Source organism: Sapajus apella, unplaced genomic scaffold (genome assembly GCF_009761245.1).
Source record: "Sapajus apella isolate SASKATOON/1434 unplaced genomic scaffold, GSC_monkey_1.0 scaffold70, whole genome shotgun sequence".
Lineage (NCBI taxonomy): Eukaryota > Metazoa > Chordata > Mammalia > Primates > Cebidae > Sapajus > Sapajus apella.
Genome location: NW_022437010.1, coordinates 5,928,687 through 5,947,897, shown reverse-complemented (window position 1 = coordinate 5,947,897; position 19,211 = coordinate 5,928,687). Strand labels below are relative to the sequence as shown.

At 41.0% G+C, this 19,211-nt stretch overlaps 1 protein-coding gene and 1 long non-coding RNA gene across 5 annotated transcripts in view; both read left to right on the top strand.

Moving 5' to 3' along the window:
• Positions 1-19,211, top strand: part of FARS2 (phenylalanyl-tRNA synthetase 2, mitochondrial) — a 523,925-nt gene that overhangs the window by 192,011 nt on the left and 312,703 nt on the right. The window lies entirely within an intron of this gene.
• LOC116531375 lies at positions 10,686-17,932 on the top strand. Its single transcript, XR_004260394.1, has 2 exons — positions 10,686-15,012; positions 17,008-17,932. It is a non-coding gene; the product is annotated as an uncharacterized LOC116531375 (long non-coding RNA).

Sequence of the window (19,211 nt, the reverse complement as noted above, 5' to 3'; positions counted from 1 at the left end):
ATATTTCCTGGAAAAGTTACTTTTGGATTAATTTACATATAAAAGTCCTATATTTTCATCTTATTTTTATCCTGCCACTTCAGGTATAGGGAAATAAATGAAAAAGTCTTCAAATGTTGACTTCTAAGGCTTTATTACCTCAGACAGCTTCATTATGTTTGTGGAAATCTAGTGTGCTTTGAAGGAATTAATCTAGCCTTACTTGCAATCTATATGTGTTTACATAGAATGAACAAACATTGCATTACGTTTCATGAAAATTCAATTATCCCTGTCTCCAGGAAACATGTTCTGCTTAGTATTTAATTCTCAAGTACGTCAAGGTGATGGTTCTTGAACTGCTGTAAGAATTGGGGATTTGGGGCTCACTGCTCATTTCCATAATTAATAGAGAAATGGCCAGTGGAGACTTTTTATCACTGCGGTCCTCAGGTAACCCATGTCTGAGGTTACAGGGGACGTTGGGGACATCAGTTTCAGTGGCATAGGGCTAATATAAAATCCTCTCTAGATTTTTCTTAGAATTAAGAGAAGTAACGTTAATACTCTACATAATTAATAATTTCTTTTGGAATTTATTATGCTTATATATACGGTCTATTCAGCAGGCATTTTTTGAGATTCTGTTGTTAAAAAGGTACAGCAAGAGATGGAAAGGGTAACAATCAGCTGGTATTAGTGTCTGTTGTAATTGGTTGGACCCTATTTAACTGGCAAGGATCAGTTTCAATGCTGTTTTATTCTTGAAACATTTCTCGATAAGTTCAACAACTCATCTCCCACCGTATTGTTATTGCAATGAAGGGATTATTTTATGGAAGCACCTGTCACACATCATCACTATATCATTTATAGTTACCCGATAGTTACTAAACTTATCCTTTTCTTACACAAGAGTCTAACCTCCTCGAAGACAGGGCCATGCTTAATTTCTGTTGGTTAGTGGCTGCAGTATTATACTGAAGAAATGCTAAGTTGGTTTCAGCAGGCCAAGAAGTGGAGGAGACGGCTTGGGGTGCATAGTGGCCTAAGGGGATGATTTTGAGTCAGGCCAGAAGCATGAATTTACTTTGAGTCTTTGAGGAGTGAGTTGTAGGTGAGTATAGCACAGCACTAGGAGTTGAGAACGGATCAGAAAGATAGCTTGGGGGCCACACCAGGAGGCACAGAGCTATGCTTACGGGTTTGGAATGGAGCCCCACTGCAAGTCTCTAGACAGAAATCATGTGGTGAGGTCCACATGGCCTGTCAGGACCTTTCTGCCCTGGCCTTTGCCTGCCTCCTGGTTTCCTCTCCTGCTCTTGCCTGCAGGTACTCCATGCTCCAAGGAGCTCTTGAATGTGCAGTGCACACTCTGCTCAGCATTTCCCGAAGGGACCCTAGGCAGTTCTCATGCTCGTTTTTCAAATCCTGCCATGGTTTGTTTATCGCTCTCCCTTCTCACCGTTCACTAGCTGTTTAAGGGAAGAGGCCACGTTTCTTTATTTCTTTGTCACCAGGGCTTCATGCACACCTAACCTGTAGTGGGTACTTAGTAGATATTTATAGGATGTTTGGATGGGTGAATGCATTTTGGCACAAAACCTTCACTCTGGACTGGAAGATAGATTGGATGGAGCAGAGATGGGAGGCAGTGAGACTGAGCAGGAGCGTCGTACCTTGGAGAGAAACATTGAACGTTTGAATTACGGCTGTAGCAGTAGAAATTCAAGGTGGGAAATAGATTCTGTAGACCTAGGCAAGTAGAACTGACAGGACCCAGTGATCAGCGGATGAAATGGATGCTGTGAAGGGCTAAGGGAGGTGGGAAAGTTAAAGACAGACACCTGAAGCTCTGTTAATCACGTCATTAATGTTTCTCAGGGTGCGCGGTGGACAAAAGTTGGGGTACGGGATGGGAGTGGAAACCATTCAGTGTTGGCCTGTATGAGAATCAGCCTAACTGAGGATTAATTGCCTTGGTTTGTAAAACTCTACTACCAAAGGTTGCACAGCATAGTAAATTGCAGAGCACTAAAGCATCCTTTACTTAATTATTCAATTTATTTACAAATATAACTGCAACGCAGTTCTAAAAGGCTATGAGATAGTGACATCTGTAGTTATAGATGTATCTGGAGAAAACAAAAACCGAGGAGCAAACGGTAAAGGGAAAATAAAAATACAGAAATAACAAATCTGGGGTAAGTTTGCAACCAAGAAATGTACATTTCTCTCAGTTGCAGCAAAATGACATAGATTTGGATTTCAGCTGCCTAGTGGTAAAAGGAAGGAGGGAAACATAATTAATTAATACTATCTACAGTGTCTGCAAGATAAAAACATGCTCATTCTTTTTCAGAAAAAGCACTATATTCTTGACAAAGAAAGCTGAGAAAAAATTCCCCCTCATCTATAAGGCAGAGTGTGTTCCAAACAATTGAATTTCAAAATGAGCTTTCTGACATGCCTTAGTCTCTTCTTACTAGTGTAATAGGATTTGATTTCCTCTGTTTAACATATGATGAAGTTAATTGTGAAAGATCTCTAGAATCCAAATCTGTAAATTATTTCCAAAACTCTATTTTTTCTCTTTTACACCAGTTGTTCTATTGGTGAATCAATACTTACAGCTCCTGTGTGTGTGGCAGGTTGCCAGGTGCCCCAGATGGTACCAAGGTATGTAGGAATTTTTGAAGGAGCTCACAGTGCCAGTGGTAGTCTAGGCATAAACACATAGAAAGTATGTTAAATGCAAGAGTTGAATAATGAGAAACCATACAGGAGAGCCCATGAAGCCGTGCCTGACTTACTGCTATGTATCAGCTTAGACGTCAGGTGGGGTCTGTGATTTCAAAAGATGGCAAGACCAGTGTGGGCTGGAGGAGCCGAGGGAGGTTTGGCAAGGAGGGATGCTTTCTACTTTTAATAATCGCATCAATATTGTTATTATTATTATTTAGCTTATATACTAAATTAAGTTGATTCTTTCGACAAATCTTGAATTTTAGTACAATCTTCAGAAACATCATGTTTCTGGCTTTTTTTTTTTTTCCCCAAAGTAGTATGCATAGTAGTTTTATCAGTGCCATTTGGGGATACTAAATGCTCCCTCCATTTTGTTTTTAGACCCATGGACATGCATTTCTGCTGTCACTTGTGAATGCTAAACTATCAAATAATCCTTATGTCCTAATTTACATTTGCTTGTTTCAAACTTCTGTACTGTTCTGAAAAATGTCAACACATTTATCTATTTACTTTATTTTTATTTTTTATTTTTTTGAGCTGGCGTCTTGCACTGTCGCCCAGGCTGTAGTGCAGTGGTGAGATTTCAGCTCCCTGCAGTCTCCGCCTCCTGGGTTCAAGCAGTTATCCTGCCTCAGCCTCCCGAGTTGGGACTAAGGCATGCACCACCATCCCTAGCTAATTTTTTTCTATTTTTACTAGAGACAGGGTTTCACCATGTTGGCCAGGATGGTCCTGATCTCCTTACCTTGTGATCTACCTGCCTCAGACTCCCAAAGTGATTGATTGACTGATTGATTGAGATGGAGTCTCACTCTGTTGCCCAGGCTGCAGTGCGGTGGCGTGATCTCAGACCACTGCAACCTCCACCTCCACCTCCTGGGTTCTAGCAATTCTCCTGCCTCAGCCTCCCAAGTAGCTGGGGTTACAGGCACATGCTACCACGCCCAGCTAATTTTTGTATTTTTAGTAGAGACAGAGTTTGACCGTGTTAGCCAGGATGGTCTGGATCTCCTGACCTCGTGATCCACCCGCCTCGGCCTCCCAAATTGCTGGGATTACAGCCGTAAGCCACCATGCCTGGCCTTGTTTTTTAAGGAATAACCTTTTAACAGTCAACTCGCAGTCCCAATAATCTCTGTAAAATCTTTGGATTCTCTTTGCTCCGAGGTTAAAGGTCCACATCCGTAGCGAATGTGCCCTCGGAGGCAGTGCCTGCTCTTCTCTCCTCTGACCAGCTCTCTTGCCTTGTAGACATGCCTTCACCATCATTCCTGCTGAGCAGGTCTTTTGGTTCTCCCTTCCTGTGCTGGGACTGCCCAGGCACATCTGATGACCCTGTGGCCCACTCCAGCAACACCTGTATATTGCCTTCACAGCATGCATCACAACTGTAATAAACCAATGTGATTATGTCTTTATCTAATGTCACCGATCCTAGCTTCCCCTTCTCAAGACTGCAAGTGCCATGAGGACGGGGACCTTGTTGGTCATTGACTGCTGTCCCCCAGCATCTAGCACACCTGGCACAGAGCTGGTAGTCACGTATACTTGTTTTTCATGTCATTGTGAGGGGTTTCCTTTTTCGGTTTCCATTCAAAACTGTCTTGGTTATTGCTTATTTGTTATTTGTTTCTTACCCTGCAGATGGTTACCAAGCAGCTTTTTGATTTTTAAATCTTTGCGGAAGGTTCCAAAAAGCCCCTCCAAAGATGACACGAGCCTCTATTTATTGCCTTTCAAAATATATACACTTTTATTGCCAAGGGAAAATTTCTGAAGCTTGGGTATGTGTTAGTCTCCAGGGAACCAGCAGGGAAGGCCAGATTGTGAGAGTGTTAGTGAAGTAATGTCTGCTGTAGTTTACTGAGCAATTTCAAAGCAGAGTAATGGAGGTAATCTCAGAAATTCTAAGCAGCAGCATTGTAAATGCACAGAGAGAGTGTTGCTTTCATTTCATTGACCTGAAATCAGCTCATTTCCCCCATCCTACTTCTAATTTGTTTTTATTACCTTAATATTCTGTGTCATAGAGGTTCTAAACATCTTTAGAATAAAATTCTTTGGAGATCTATAAACTGCTACTTTCTAATTTCATTGCTCTTAATTATAGGTCATTGAAAATGCAAAAAGCAGAGTTAATGTAGGATAGTGGAAAGAGCTTTATACTCAGCATTGGGAGGCCTGGACAATAGTTTTGTAACTAACGGATTACTGCCTGGCTGACTGTTTGCCCTAGAGGAATCCTTCCTCATCTCTGAGCCTCAGTTTCTCATCTATAAAAGGAAGCTATTAGAAATGGTATTTAAGATTATTTATTATCTCAGTTTATACTCCCTGCATGCATCAAGCTTCATTTTTTCACTTATCAAACAGGGCCAGGCACGGTGGCTTATGCCTGTGATCCCAGCACTTTGGGAGGCCAAGGCAGGTGAATTCCTTGCTCCCAGGAGTATGAGATCAGCCAGGGCAACATGGTGAAACCCCCATCTCTACAAAAATTAATCAGACATGGTAGTGTGCATCTGTAGCCCAGCTACTTGGATGGCTGAGGCAGGATTGCTTGAGTTCGGAGCTCAAGGCTGCATTGAGCTGTGATTGCACCACTGCATTCCAGCCTGGGTGACAGAGCAAGACCCTGTCTCAGAAAAAAACTGAAAAGCAAAAAAAAACCTCCAAATATTTATTGTATGCCTACTATGTGTCAGGTACTTTCTCAGGTGCTTGAGATACAGCAAAATGCAAACAAAGCAATGTTCTTATCCTCGTACGGCTTGCATTCATGCAGCATTTAAGGGGTTACTATTTCCTGCCGGTTTATTAAAGGTTCTGTGTGATTAAAGGCTGTGGCTGGAGAAAATGTTGAGTAAAGAGATGGGCAGGTTCGGCCAGGTGCAGTGGCTCACGCCTGTAATCTCAGCACTTTGGGAGGCTGAGGTGGGCAGATCACAAGGTCAGGAGTTCGAGACCAGTGTGGCCAACATGGTGAAATCTTGTCTCTACTAAAAACAAAAAATTAGCTGGGCATTGTGGCACGCCCCTGTAATCCCAGCTACTCAGGAGGCTGAGGCAGGAGAATCTCTTGAACCTGGGAGGTGGAGGTTGCAGTGAGCTGAGATGATGCCGTTGTGCTCCAACCTGGGTGACACAGCGAGACTCTGTCCCAGGGGAAAAAAAAAAAAAAAAAGATGGTCAGGGTCACTAGCAGGCAGGATTGAAAAGTGAGCCTCCATCTAACCTTGGCTGGTGAGAATGGCTCTGTTCATGGCCCCCCAAAGGAGGGAAGGGTATTTGTCATCTGGTCTTTAGCCCTGTTCAGCTACCAGAACAACAGCAGAGAAAGGGAGACGGAGGGTAGCCCATTTACCTTGCCTTGGTAAGGGTCTCCCCTGCTGTTGGATTTAGCCTCCAGTTGTAACATTTCAAATGTGCATGATCCTCTACTGTCTGCAAGACAAAAGTATGAACACTTGCTTTTCCAGCGAGGCCCCGAGCCACCCTCCTCCCTTTCCCCTACACACGTCCAAGTCAGTGGGCAAGCTGGCAGTGCAGTGTCTGCAGCACATGGGGTGCATGCTGTCAACTTCAGGCCGTTGTGTGTGTTCACAGTTCAGAAGCTGACTCACTATCTCCACCTGCCAGCATCCTCCACCACCCCCACCTCCCACCCCTATTGTCAGGAGGCATGTGTATTGAATGGCAGTGCCATCAGAGCCTGCTGGCACCCTCTTAACCCAATTCTCGGCTACTAGGATGAGAGGTTGTTTCTTCCTCCCTGAATCTCTCAGTCCCTGCTGCACCATTCACAGCTGGGGGGAAGGGCTGACCGACTTTTTTGATCTTGTTTTCCCTGCCTATCACAATGCCTGGCACATACCAAATCCGCTGAAATTGTTTGTTGAGCAGACTGTTATCATAATCACCTGTGATATTTACCACATTTTACCTTTTGGCATGGTTATTTGAGAATATTTTAAAAACTTTCTAGGTCTCAGCTCTGTGATAGCAGGGCCTGTATTTTATTTATTTTTTAATCTCCTGAAGCACCTGGTTCCTGGACTCCATGAATATTTAATAGCCTGAAATAAACAGAATTTAATTCCTGGATAGTTGAATTGGAGAGGTGGAAATAAACATATGTTTTTATTTCTGTTTCTCTCTGGGGAAACTGAGTCAAAGAAAAATAAATAACTCACAAGCTGATGTGTCAACCAAGGCTAAAAATCCAGAGAGAAATTCAGCAGTAAAAGAGCATTGTAATATTAGAAAGCTTCCAGATCTTTCCATTCAGGAGTGTTTCTTACCTGTCACATACAGACCTGCCATACAAATTATTCTTTGTTTGCTGGAAAGCCTCCTGAAGCTGAACGGGTTTACTTTGGCATCAGTGGAGGCCATGATTGAGGGTGGAAATGAGACGTTGGATTGCTTTTGTGTGGCTTCCGCATGGCTGTCGTGGTTCCTCTGCCCAGCCCTCTCCTGCGAAGGACTTGATCAGCTCCAGGGCGCAGCTTGTGTGTCTGCTCCGACGGCCAAGTCCCTTTGGCTCCCTTCCCTTGGCTCTAGTTTGTCCTGACTCTGCCTTCTGCTCCTCAGGTCTGTCTAGGTTTAGTCCTATGTAACCATTTACAGCAAAGACTGCCCATGCATGGAAATGCTGCCCTGGCTTGGCAGGAAAGGGGTTTGGGAAAGAGGTGGATGTACCTGTGTCTGAAACACCTGAGGCCCTCCCAGGGCTAGGGATGCAAGAAGCCTGGGTTGGCAAAGCTGGTCTTCCTGCTGGGGCTGAGGAGCACTGGAGCCCTAAAAGGAGAGTGTGCTTCAGCCCCTTTGGCAGCCAGAACAAGGGCCTATGTGGTCAAACATGAATTAACAAATGGGAAGAACAGGAGGTGACTCAGATCCACCTCCCCCATAACTGCTAATCATAGTGAATTATTAAGAGCATAAAATCAGGATCTTGTTTGTTACATAGAGATCAGACCCATCAGCCCTGAGCAATTATATATCCCCCCTCATACAGGTGGATAATATTGAAACTGGCATTTCCAAGCAGAAGACTGCTAAATAAGGGCATGTTTATTGTTTCTTCTACCTCATCAAGATGTCTGTTTCTTATTCCTAAGAAAGGCAGGGAGTAAAGGATTATTTATTTCCCTTGAAATTTTTCATTTGAAGAATCAACATGGGCAGATTTATAGTGTTCGCAAACATGCTGGTAGCAATTTGATTGCAGGAAGAATGAAATTTTGCTCAGGCAAGTGCAAATTTGTCTGTTGTGAGGAGGGCCGTCCACGCCTGTATAAATGTGCCGTTCTACCCTGAAGATACATTTTAACAAGGATGGTCGTAGTAGTTTTTATTCTTTTGTTCTCTCAGATGCATTACATTAAAATTAAAGCATGAAATAAATTAATCTGGGGAAATTGATTTGTTTCCACTTGATGTGTTGCTTTGTAAAACTTTAGCATTGTCTTATCACCCATAATGCTCAACAGAACTGCTGACACTGGTCCATGTGGGTGGCATGAAGGAAAATATGATTCCTCTGAGAGCGGTCTAATGATCTGTTTCTTGGACCTGCATTACTTCCAAGAAAAACAAATTAGTTTAATATATTTCTAGAAACGGAAACTCTTGGATACATGAGAAACAAATTTGAATTTAGGCAATCTAATTAACCTTTAGCTCAAAATGTTGGTATTTTCACAACTCTTTTGGACAGAGATAGTTGTTAGTGGTTGCTTCAAACTTTTTTTCACATCTTTTATCTAAAAAGCAATTTGTGATTTTTTTTTTGACCCTAGTATACTTCGATGTCTTTTTGACATGATTTCTTGTATTGCTCTGGCTCCACTTTTACAGGAACTTTTTTCCTTTCCTCTTTTGTGCTCTTGGCTCTCAGTGACCCAGCCACCTTTGTGGACAGCAGTGGAATGCACTCCAGTTGCCTGCTGCCCATGTTGACGTGCACAGAGCTGGAGGGATGTCATTTTGACCACAGCACTTTGGCCTTAGAATGATGCAAAGAATCCATGTCACTGCCTTTTCTTTTTTTTTTTTTTTTTTGAGACGGACTTTCGCTCTTGTTACCCAGGCTGGAGTGCAATGGCGTAGTCTTGGCTCACTGCAACCTCTGCCTCCTGGGTTCAGGCAATTCTCCTGCCTCAGCCTCCTGAGTAGCTGGGATTATAGGCATGTGCCACCATGCCCAGCTAATTTTTTGTATTTTTAGTAAAGATGGGGTTTCACCATGTTGACCAGGATAGTCTCGATCTCTTGAACTCGTGATCCACCCGCCTCGGCCTCCCAAAGTGCTGGGATTACAGGCGTGAGCCACTGCGCCCAGCCCTTTTTTTTTTTTTTTATGCTTTTTTAAAAAGACTTCTTTCTATTAAAGTTTATTCACAATCTAGCTTAAGGATTCCAATAGTTCTGCAAGGTTTAGTACTAAGCCCCAGCGGTCTCCCATATGCCTTTTTCCCCTTCCCCCACTCCCTCCCCCTTCCTGTGTCTTCCTCCCTAGAGGCTGCGTTTCAACTCTTTGACATCTGAGTCTTTGGAATCATTCTCTCTAAGTAACATGTTCATATTGCTGCTTCTTGATTTCTTTCTGGTTTTAAGTATTCTCCTTGGACCATGCAACATGAAATATAAGGACTTAGCCATGTCTTCCCTACCCTAACAGCAAACCAAACCAAAGGCCGCCTTTTCATTCTTCTAACTTCTCTGCAGTTAGGGCATATGTTGGGATAGATTGGTACGCTGCATTAGGTTATTTTGACTGATGCTATCAACAGGTAAAATATTTAGTAAACTGTGATTACCTTTTCTTTTTCACATAACTTTTTCTTCAGTCTTTTTTTATCTGCTTAGTTTTCTATATGGTTTTCAGTAATTTAAATGCACACTCTCTGCAAATTGCTTGAACTGACTCTCAATACACTGCTCTTTTTGTTTGATCTTTTGGAGATGTGTGTCCACGAGCCTCTGACCTGCCCCTGGCTAGGCAGGCTGTTCTTTTATCATATAGGTATGCTGCTTCCTGTGTCTTCCTGTGTATTATATTTTTCAGGGGTTCATTTGGAGGGCCAGAAACCACACTAGCTATTTTAAACAGAAAGAGACTTAAAACAGAGATTAGATGCTTTCTAAATTATTGGAGGGGCAGGAGGAGTGGGCTTGAGACCAGGTTTCCAACCATGCCCCAGAACCACACAGCTGCCCTGGCCTGCCAGGGGTGTTGCTTTATCTGCCACATTAGGATGCGAGGGAGTCAGGAGGCCGCCTCTGTGACTGTTCACTTCAAGAACATTCTGCTGTAGCTGCAGTCCAAGGATCAGAACCTTACATTGGAGCTACTGCCTCTTGATACCCATGAAGCTGGTGACTGACCACTGGAGTACTTACAGAACAATCTAGTAGTCCTTCACATGCTGACCAGGAGAAAGAGTCAAGCCACAAAACAATGGCCTCCACTTTCACTTCTTAAGTCTTACTTGAGTACATCTAATTGGAGAAATCTAATCTACTCAAGAAACTCAGTTGTCAGGAAGGCCAGGAAATGTGGTGTTCAGCATTCTAAGTTCTGTAGTGCAGAAAGGCAGATGGGAGTGAAAGTGAATGCTGAGTGCCATTCTACTGTGCATACCACACCAGTGCTGTGTGTGTGTGTGTGTGTGTGTGTGTGTGTGTGTGTGCGTGTGTGTATGTGTTTATGGTCTTGTTTTGATGGATTGCAGATATTTTAATGCCTTTTCTTTTTTCGAGTCAAAATCTCACTCTTTCACTCAAGTTGGAGTGCAGTGGCATGATCTCAGCTCACTTGAACCTTCGCCTTCCAGGCTCAAGCGATCCTCCCACCTCAGCCTCTTGAGTAGCTGGGACTACCGGCATGCACCACCACGCCTGGCTAATTTTTTGTATTTTTAGTAGACACAGGGTTTCACTACATTGCCCAGGCTGGTCTTGAACACCTGAGCTTGGGTGATCCACCCACCTTGGCCTCCCAAAGTGCAGGAATTACAGGTGAGAGCCACCATGCCTGGCCCAGACATTTGAATTTCTGATCATTTATTTGTAGCCATTTTTTTCTCCCTGGGACTTAATTTTTTTTTTAACAGCTTATGGAGGAAGAATTTAGATAATTATTCAAGGATTATTTAGTAAATTTATAGAGTTTTCTAGCCACCACCACAATCAACCCCAAAAACTTTCCTCGTGTCCATATGTAGCCAATCATGACTCTCGCCCAGCCCCAGGCAGCCACCTGCTCTACTGTACTTCCTTTCTTTTATAGAGACAGGGTCTCACTGCTGTTGCACGGACAGGAGTGCAGTGGCACAATCCACTGTTCTACTTTCTGTCTCTATAGATTTGTCTTTTCTTGACATTTTATGTAAATGGAATCATACACTATGTAGTCTTTGGCATGTGGCTTTTTCCACTCAGTGCAGTGTTTTGTGGTTCATCCTATTAGCATGTCTCAGTAGTTGGTTCTTTACTATTGTCGAATAGTATTGTACACATTTTATTTATCCATTGACCAGTCAGTGGGCATTTAGATCCTTTACAGTTTTTGTCTGTAATGAATAAAGCTGCTATGAACAGTCACATACAGGTCTTTATGTGGCATATGATTTCATTTCTTTGGGGTAGGCACCCAGGAGTAGAATTGCTGGGTTGTTTGGTAAGCTTGTGATTGACTTTTTATAAACTGCCGAACTTTTTCTAAAGGGACTGTGCATGAGCAATACATGAGGGTTCTAGTTTCTCTACATCTTCACCAACATTTTATATTATCTGACTTCTTGAAAATAGGCATCCCAGTGAGTATGTATCTTGTTAGTTATACTTTACATTTTCCTCATGAATAATCATGTTAAGTATCTTTTCATATGCTTAGTAGCCATTTGTATATATTTTCTGATGAAATGCCTATTCAAAAATAGTGTCCATTTTTAATTGGATTTTTGCCTTATTCAGTTGTAAGAGTTCTTTATATGTTCTAGATATAAGATCTTTATTATATGTATGATTGCTTATATTTTCTCCTAGTCTGTGGCTTATCTTTTTATTTTCTTAGTGATATCTTTTGAAATTTTAAAGAAATCTAATTCATCAGTTTTTTTTATGGATTATGATTTTTGTGTTGTACCTAAGAACTATTTGACTAACCCAAGTCACATAGATTCTCCTGTCTATTTTCTTCTGGAAGTTTACTGTTTTACCTCCTGCATTGTGATATATTTTCCATTTTGATTTAAATATTATGTGTGATATAAGGAGAGGTTCCAGATTCATCTTTTTGAGTGTGTGTATCCCTTTGTTTAGAGCCATTTGTTGAGAAAACTAGTCCTTCCCCATTGAATTGTCTTGGTATCTTTGTTGAAAATCTGTATATAGTACCATGCAATCTTGTTTATTGAAGCTTCAGAATATATGTAATATTGAGTAGTGTTAAGTTCTCAAACTGTTCTTTTTTTCAAAAGTATTTTGGCTATTCTACTTCCTTTGTATTAGAATACCAATTCTGTCAGTCTCATACACAAAAAAAGTCTGTTGGAATTTTGATAGAAATTTCATCAGATCTGTAGATCATTTAGAGGAAAATTGCCATCTCAATAGTATTAAGTTAGCATGGAATTTGTATTTATATCAGAGCTTGGCAAACTTTGTTCTGAAAGGGCTAAGTAGCGAAGAATTATTTTCATAAGCCCTGCAGTCTCAGACACAGCTACTCAACTCTGCTGTTGTGGTGAGAAAGTAGTGTGGCCAATGAGCTGTGTTCCAGTCACTATTTATGAAAGCTAGGGGCCGGACCCTGGGCCTCTCACTTGATCATCTTTAATTCCTCTCAGCAGTGTTTCGTAGTTTTCAGAGCACAAGTCTTGCACTTATTTAATAAAATTTATTTGTATTTTATTCTTCTTAATGGTATTGTGAATGGGATTGCTTTTTAAATTTCATTTTCAGATTGTTCATTCCTAGTACATACAAATATGATTGATTTTCATATGATGATCTTTTTTCCTGTGACCTTGCTAAAGTTGTTTATTAGTTCTAGAAGGTTTTATGGATTCTTAGGACTTTTTAGGAATCTGTTCTGTGTCCTTGTGGGTTCTGAAACGTCACATTGTGTACCTTGGCGTGAGTCTACTTTCCTCCATTGCATGGACCAACTTTCTTATCATCTGTGAAAAACTAACAGCGAAATTCCTTTGTCGAGTTTAGGGCATTTGTTTTGTGGCTTTGTCTTTGTAAGGAAAGAGAAAGAACATGATTATGTTATGCTTGTAGTAAAACTATCATAGGAAAAAATTTTCAACAATAATAGGTGTGTTAAAACTGTAATAATACAAATTATCTGTAGATAATTGAAAATTTTTCCTAAGACAAATGAAATCTACAGATTTCATTTCTTATGCCTCTGGCATAAATACATCAACAGCATTATGAGCAGATTTGTTTTCTTTAAAAAAAAAGTGGGATTAAAGCATACAGCACTTGCCATTTTTCTGTTGCTCTGTGTGTGAAAACTGCTTTGTAGATTCTAACATAGTTGACTCCCTTAACAGCATGTTTCAACTCTACATTTCTTTCATTTTTCTTTTGGTTTACATTATGGATTTCTTCTCTTCCCTTCCCCTACTAATAGCCAATTGGGAAAGACCTTGTTAAAGCGAAGGAATGGAAAAGTCTTTACTAAGGTAATGTAGTCATAACTTCAGGCACAGGAGGTTTCATAAGGGGTGGTTCTAGTGTCGGGGATTCATGGCAGGTGTTGTGCAGTGGACCACCATTCAATCTCTGACCTTAAGTGTATACATTTGGTTGAACTTCTCTATCTTATTATTTTATTAACCAGTTTATTCATTTCTAAGCAGCATTTATTGAACACCTGCTGTATGTTGTTTCCTAGAAATGCGAAGGAGAGTTAGCCCCTGTTAAGGGGCCGGCATTAAATTTGGGACAGACAGAAACAGTTTCTTATGTTGCCACTCAGCTGAGCTTGAGGAACAGGCTGTGACTCAGCAGAGCAGCTGGCTTGATCAGCAGCTGGTTCCACCATATGTGCAGGCCTCACGCTCCCACAATGGACAGTTCTGACCTTGACTGACCTTTAGGCCAGTGTCCTCCAAGTCCATCAGGCAGTCTGGGTGGAGTCATTGGGAATCTTGGGCTGTCTTCTAGTTTATCCCAGGTCTTCCTCGCTAATGGGGACATGTTGGGGGAGAAAGAGCTGCTGCCCGAGTCAGGCCTTGCTGAACCGACAAGCTTGCTTTTTCACTTTTCCCCTTCTCTGTTTCACTCTGTTTACCTTTACTCAATTGCCAGAGATGAGAACATTCCTTAGTGGTGTTCAGTTTTTCCTAAACCTATTAGAGATCTATTTTTCTCTTTCATTTATAAGCTATTACAGTACTGGGACCACATGCAGTATCTTCCTGTAACTGTGAAACCAGCTGTAGAGCAGCATTCCTTACCTTTTTATAATACCCCAAAATTTTTAAACCACAAACAGAGAAAAGTATCTGTTATAGAGGAAAGAAAGAAAAAAGAAAGAAAGAAAAAGAAAGAGAGAGAGAGAGAGAAAGAGAAAGAAAAACATTGGCCTCCATGGAGAGAGAGAGAGAGAGAGAAGGAAGGGAGGAAGGAAGGAAGTCAACAACTTAATCATGAAATCACATCTTAACATGAAAATAACAAAATGAACATCTTTCTACAAAGAGGACGAATTATCTTTTCAAGCGTCCTTGATGAGAAAGACTAGAGAAGTCATGCAGGCTGCAGCATGGGGGCGTTAGGTGAGATACAAGGAAGACCCTCCAGCTGGTAGAGAGTGGGGAAGCTTGAACTGAGTTATGAAGATCATGTTAGACTTTTAAAATTTACTGAGTAGATTTTCATTTCTTGGAGGCATTTTAAATACAGTCCTCTTGAAAACAATAGATACGTGGAACATCCTTGGAAAAGTCAATTTTAATCGCAAGTACTCGTCAACTCTATTTATAAGCAAAAAAGAGAACAAATCGCTTTCAATCGTTAATTTTTCTGTAGTTGTATTAGGGTGCAAACTCAACTTGTGCTCCTCATCTTCACAACTGTCTGTGAAGCCTACATCATTTGAAAAAGTAAAAACAATGAGAATTTGGAGAGCACGGTTAGCAAGGTGGTTGATTGGTGATGTTGTGCGTACGTTTTGTTTGTTTGTTTCTTCCTTTCGTGTTAATACTCGTTTAAAGTTAACTTAGTCGGGGCACGATGTAGTCTTATCTGTATATTGTAGTTTATTTGCTATTTAGCTTCTAACTACAACTAGACCAGCTCAGCACCTTGCTTCAGACTACATCTCCAATAGATTTTCTGTTCCGGCTTTTTAAAGACTCCTGGTCTTTCCATTTATCTGTTTCACCCCCGTTAACTCTGCAGTGATGGACATACCTCTAATTCTCAAACCAGTGTTACCTTCTGTAGCCATGTCTGTCTAAGTACTCTTGTGAAAACTAGTCCTGTAGCCTTTGGTATTTGTCAGAAATTATTTGGTAAGTACTAGGAGGTATCTTTTTTTCTTCCAATAAATGGAGGCATTAAAAGTCCATTTATTGGAAGTTTTTTTTAATGTAAGCATCATTAGCTTTTTTATTTTTTCAATTTTAGCTTATGTAACATAAAGACCTCTTCATAGCCATACTCTTTTTGAAAGAAAAGAATTTTTTTTTTATCAGCCCCTGTCTGGATTCTTCCCATGTCTGTAATGCTTCCACTGTAGGAGACTCAATTTTATCCTTGTTTTTAACTTACCTCAGTAACTCTGTGGTGAGTGGCCCTTAGCAGGACAGACCTGCCTCTTTTTTCTGTTCCTTGCAGACTTCTGAAGCTCATTTCTCACACACACCTGTGTAATTCCTTTTTTCAACAGCGATGAGTAATGTACAGCTCTCTGAATACTCCTTCTCTCTTTGCCTCTGTACTTTACACATGGCATTCCTTCTGTCGTTAGTCCCTCCCCCACTCCCTTAATTTCTACTCATTCTGAAAGATTTAATTTGCTTCTCATCTGCAGTCTTCACAGATCCTGCCTCTGCCACTTCTTTTCCCTTCCTATCCCCACTCCAGCCCAGCATGAGACCTTTGTTTGTATTTCTGAAATGCTCTGTGTACCTCTCTCCAGTGCCACTGTCATTGCCTGTGTGATTTCTGAGTCTCTTTCCTGTGTTCCCCACTAGATGTTGAGCTCCTTAAAGGCAAGGACCATGTCTTAGTCAACTCTATATTCCCAGGCTTAGCTCTGAAAACATAATGAATAAACGTTTGGTGGAAGATAAGGAAATATGTCACATCCCTCATTGGAGGCTTTGTTTGTCATTTCCTAGGCTTGTTTCAGTTTCACATCAACCCAGAGGATGTGAGACTTCATAATGGTCCTGATGGCACCCACCCATCCACTGAGAGCTCATTCTCAGGCATGCTGGCAAAATGACTCAGTGATTTTCAAACCTGGGGAGCTCGATAAAAACGCCTATTTCCTTCCAGAGAGTCAAATGCAAGACTGTGTGTGGTGCCTGGGATCTGTAGACTGAAGCAGCACCCCTGGTGATTCTTATGCAGGAAGTTGATATCGGAGGTGTCTGAGAAGCACTGGGTTGGGAACAGAGCCCATTTGGAGTCAGCAGCCCATGCTGGCTCTTCTGTGGATTCCTTGAACCCGTGAGCACATGGCCACCTCAGCCTTATGCTGCAGTGACTTCTCTCATTACTAGCACAGCTTATGACCTTCTTGGCAGGAATGATAAGAGGCACATATTCTTCAGTTTATGCAACAGATGTGTTCCTGAGACGTTGAATACAAATTAAAGTTTTATAAATGGACAATGGGATACCAGCAGCACATTATTTTGTAAGTTGAATAGTCACTCCCTGATTTATTGGTTGTTAAGGCCTCCATTTTAATTAATTAGTCTGTTTAAATTAAATGAAATTTTTCTATCTGTGGTTTACATTTTGACTGTATGAATTTAATAGATTTTTTCTTTTTTTTGCCACAGGTGGTCACACATTCTTACCAATCCTTAAATAGGCATTTTAAGGTTTAAGTAACAACATTTTACTGCTGTTGAAGATTGACTTTTGAAGCTTCAGAAGCCCTAATCTAGGGGCCATTTCATTTCTGAGAAGGTTCATGATCAATGCCAAGTAATTTCTCATTGTAGTTTCCAGAGTCCTACATGCTTATGAGCTCATAACATTTGCCCATGAAGTTTTAGATGCTGAAGTGAGATAGTTTATTTGCTATTGAGCTCATTGGCTTCTAACTAAAATAGGTCTGAGATGTTAATAAAGTATTCTCCAGTTATCTCCTTTCTTAGTCACCTTTGCTATGTCCTCTTCCTGTGTCAACTCAAAACATGAGTTTTCCATACTGATAGTGCCCCCACCATGCTACCCGTTATAGGTGAACGATCTAATTTTTCCCAGTAGCTTCCAATCTCCTCTGTGGATAAGTGTTAGTTTGATAATGATAATGATAGTCATAAGTTTTATTATCATTGTTATTGCTCTTCTTATTATTCTCTGGACCTCTGTGTTTCCTTATCAGTAAAATAAATGTGGTCAGACCGAAAGATGATTTCTACGATGACTTACGCCTTACCATTTTGTGGTTCTATGATTCTAGATATACACTTTGATAATTATAGATGCTCATTTCCTTAACGTTATCAGAAGGGAATGATGAGCTGTGTTTCAAAATATTGATTGTCTTAATAATATGGCTAACTTCAAAATGTCATTAAGTAGAATATATATTTTGCAATGTTTATTATTCATTTTCCTGACTGAGAGACTGAGGCCAGTAGTAAAAACTTACAACCACCAAATATCAAAGTTGGAAGGGACCTGAGAGAGCATCTTGTATGTCCCCTGCTCTCAGAAAGTGGTGATATTCTCAACCCAAGAGTTATGGTGACACGTTACATATATCAAGATAAACTCTTTAGGAGCTTCAGTGTCATGGAAACCCTTTGTGTCAGCAACATCAAAGCCCATGATTTTCTAAGTGGTATTTCTCATTGTGCAATTCATTGCAAAATAATATTCCTAAGCTATGAAAGATTACACATCTGTAGTACCAGGGTTAGCTCAAGATTTCAGAGCATGCTAAGTAGATGCTTATTCCTTTGACTGGTGAAAGTAGAAAAAAAAAGCCATATAATGAAAGAAAAGGAGAATTTGTGTGATGGTAATGTTATGTCTTATTAAAATAATCAAATTGCCTTTAATATTTTCATCAAGTTCTTCATATTTAAGGAGATAATTATTAAGGAGAATCCACAATATTATAGAAAGAACACTTATTTTCTAAAATATAATTCCACCAGAAATCTTTAAATCTGTTTCAAAGAGGGCCATTTCATTCATAAAAGGTAATGACACTATTCTAATACTAGTGTTTGATCGTTCATCTTTTTCCTGTGTCTGCAGAATGGATTACGATTCCTTGCGTAATCAGCAATCCGTTTCATTTTCCAACAGTTTGCCAGTTATTCACACTTTCACAAGAAGGCAATGCCTAGCATGCTGTAGTTCGTTTCTGATGTTACACAGGAAATGATGGTGAGATAAGAGTAAAAAGATGATTTCATGTGTATTTATAGGGTAATGTATGGGAGATGTTTCTGTATAGTCTTATCCTTTTGGAATGATGAAGTTTAAGGGTTTCTGTGTCTGAAATTTATATCCATATAATACAGATGTGCATATGACTTCGCATATGTGACAGGTAAAATTTGAAAATGTATCTTCCTGCCATTCCCAGTTTACTGGATTCTGGTCATTTCAAGCCTGATGAGATTTGGGTTCTTGAAAATGGCTCGAGACTGACATGAATCCCTTACACAGGCGTCTTCACAGAAACCTGTCTCTAGCCATTGCCACTTACAGTGACTGTTTGTTGGGACCACTTGGTGGCAGGCCCTCAGTCAGCTGCCCAGCTCCCACTTTTCTGTGTTTTCCCACATGTGGCTATCACCACTTGCTTGGTCCACCAAGGTTCCTCTCCTGCGCAGAGCTGCACCGCCCTGATCACACTCGTTCTCACTACCTCACAGCAGAACCGCCGTCTCCCATTGTGTGGAGCCCCACCCCACACTTCATACCCCTGCTCTTTGTCCCTTGGTGGGTAACAGTAGCTAATCCCTCCTCTGGATACCTTCTTGATCTTCTCCCGAAACAACTGCAGAGGGCTCAGAAAACCCCTTCTCTCGCTCCAGCATGTCAGAATCCAGCGCCTTGCTGCTAGCTACCACTCCAGCAAGTCTCAGACCCTCTGCCGGCCTCTGGAATTTTGTCGTGTAGAATGTTCTTTGCACTGCACTTGGCATCTCTTACAGGAACTGGGTTCCTGTCAGTCAGTGATGATGACTCAGTTCAAGTGTCAATTGATAATGTCCCACAAAAAAATTAAAGTCGATGGAAAAATCTGT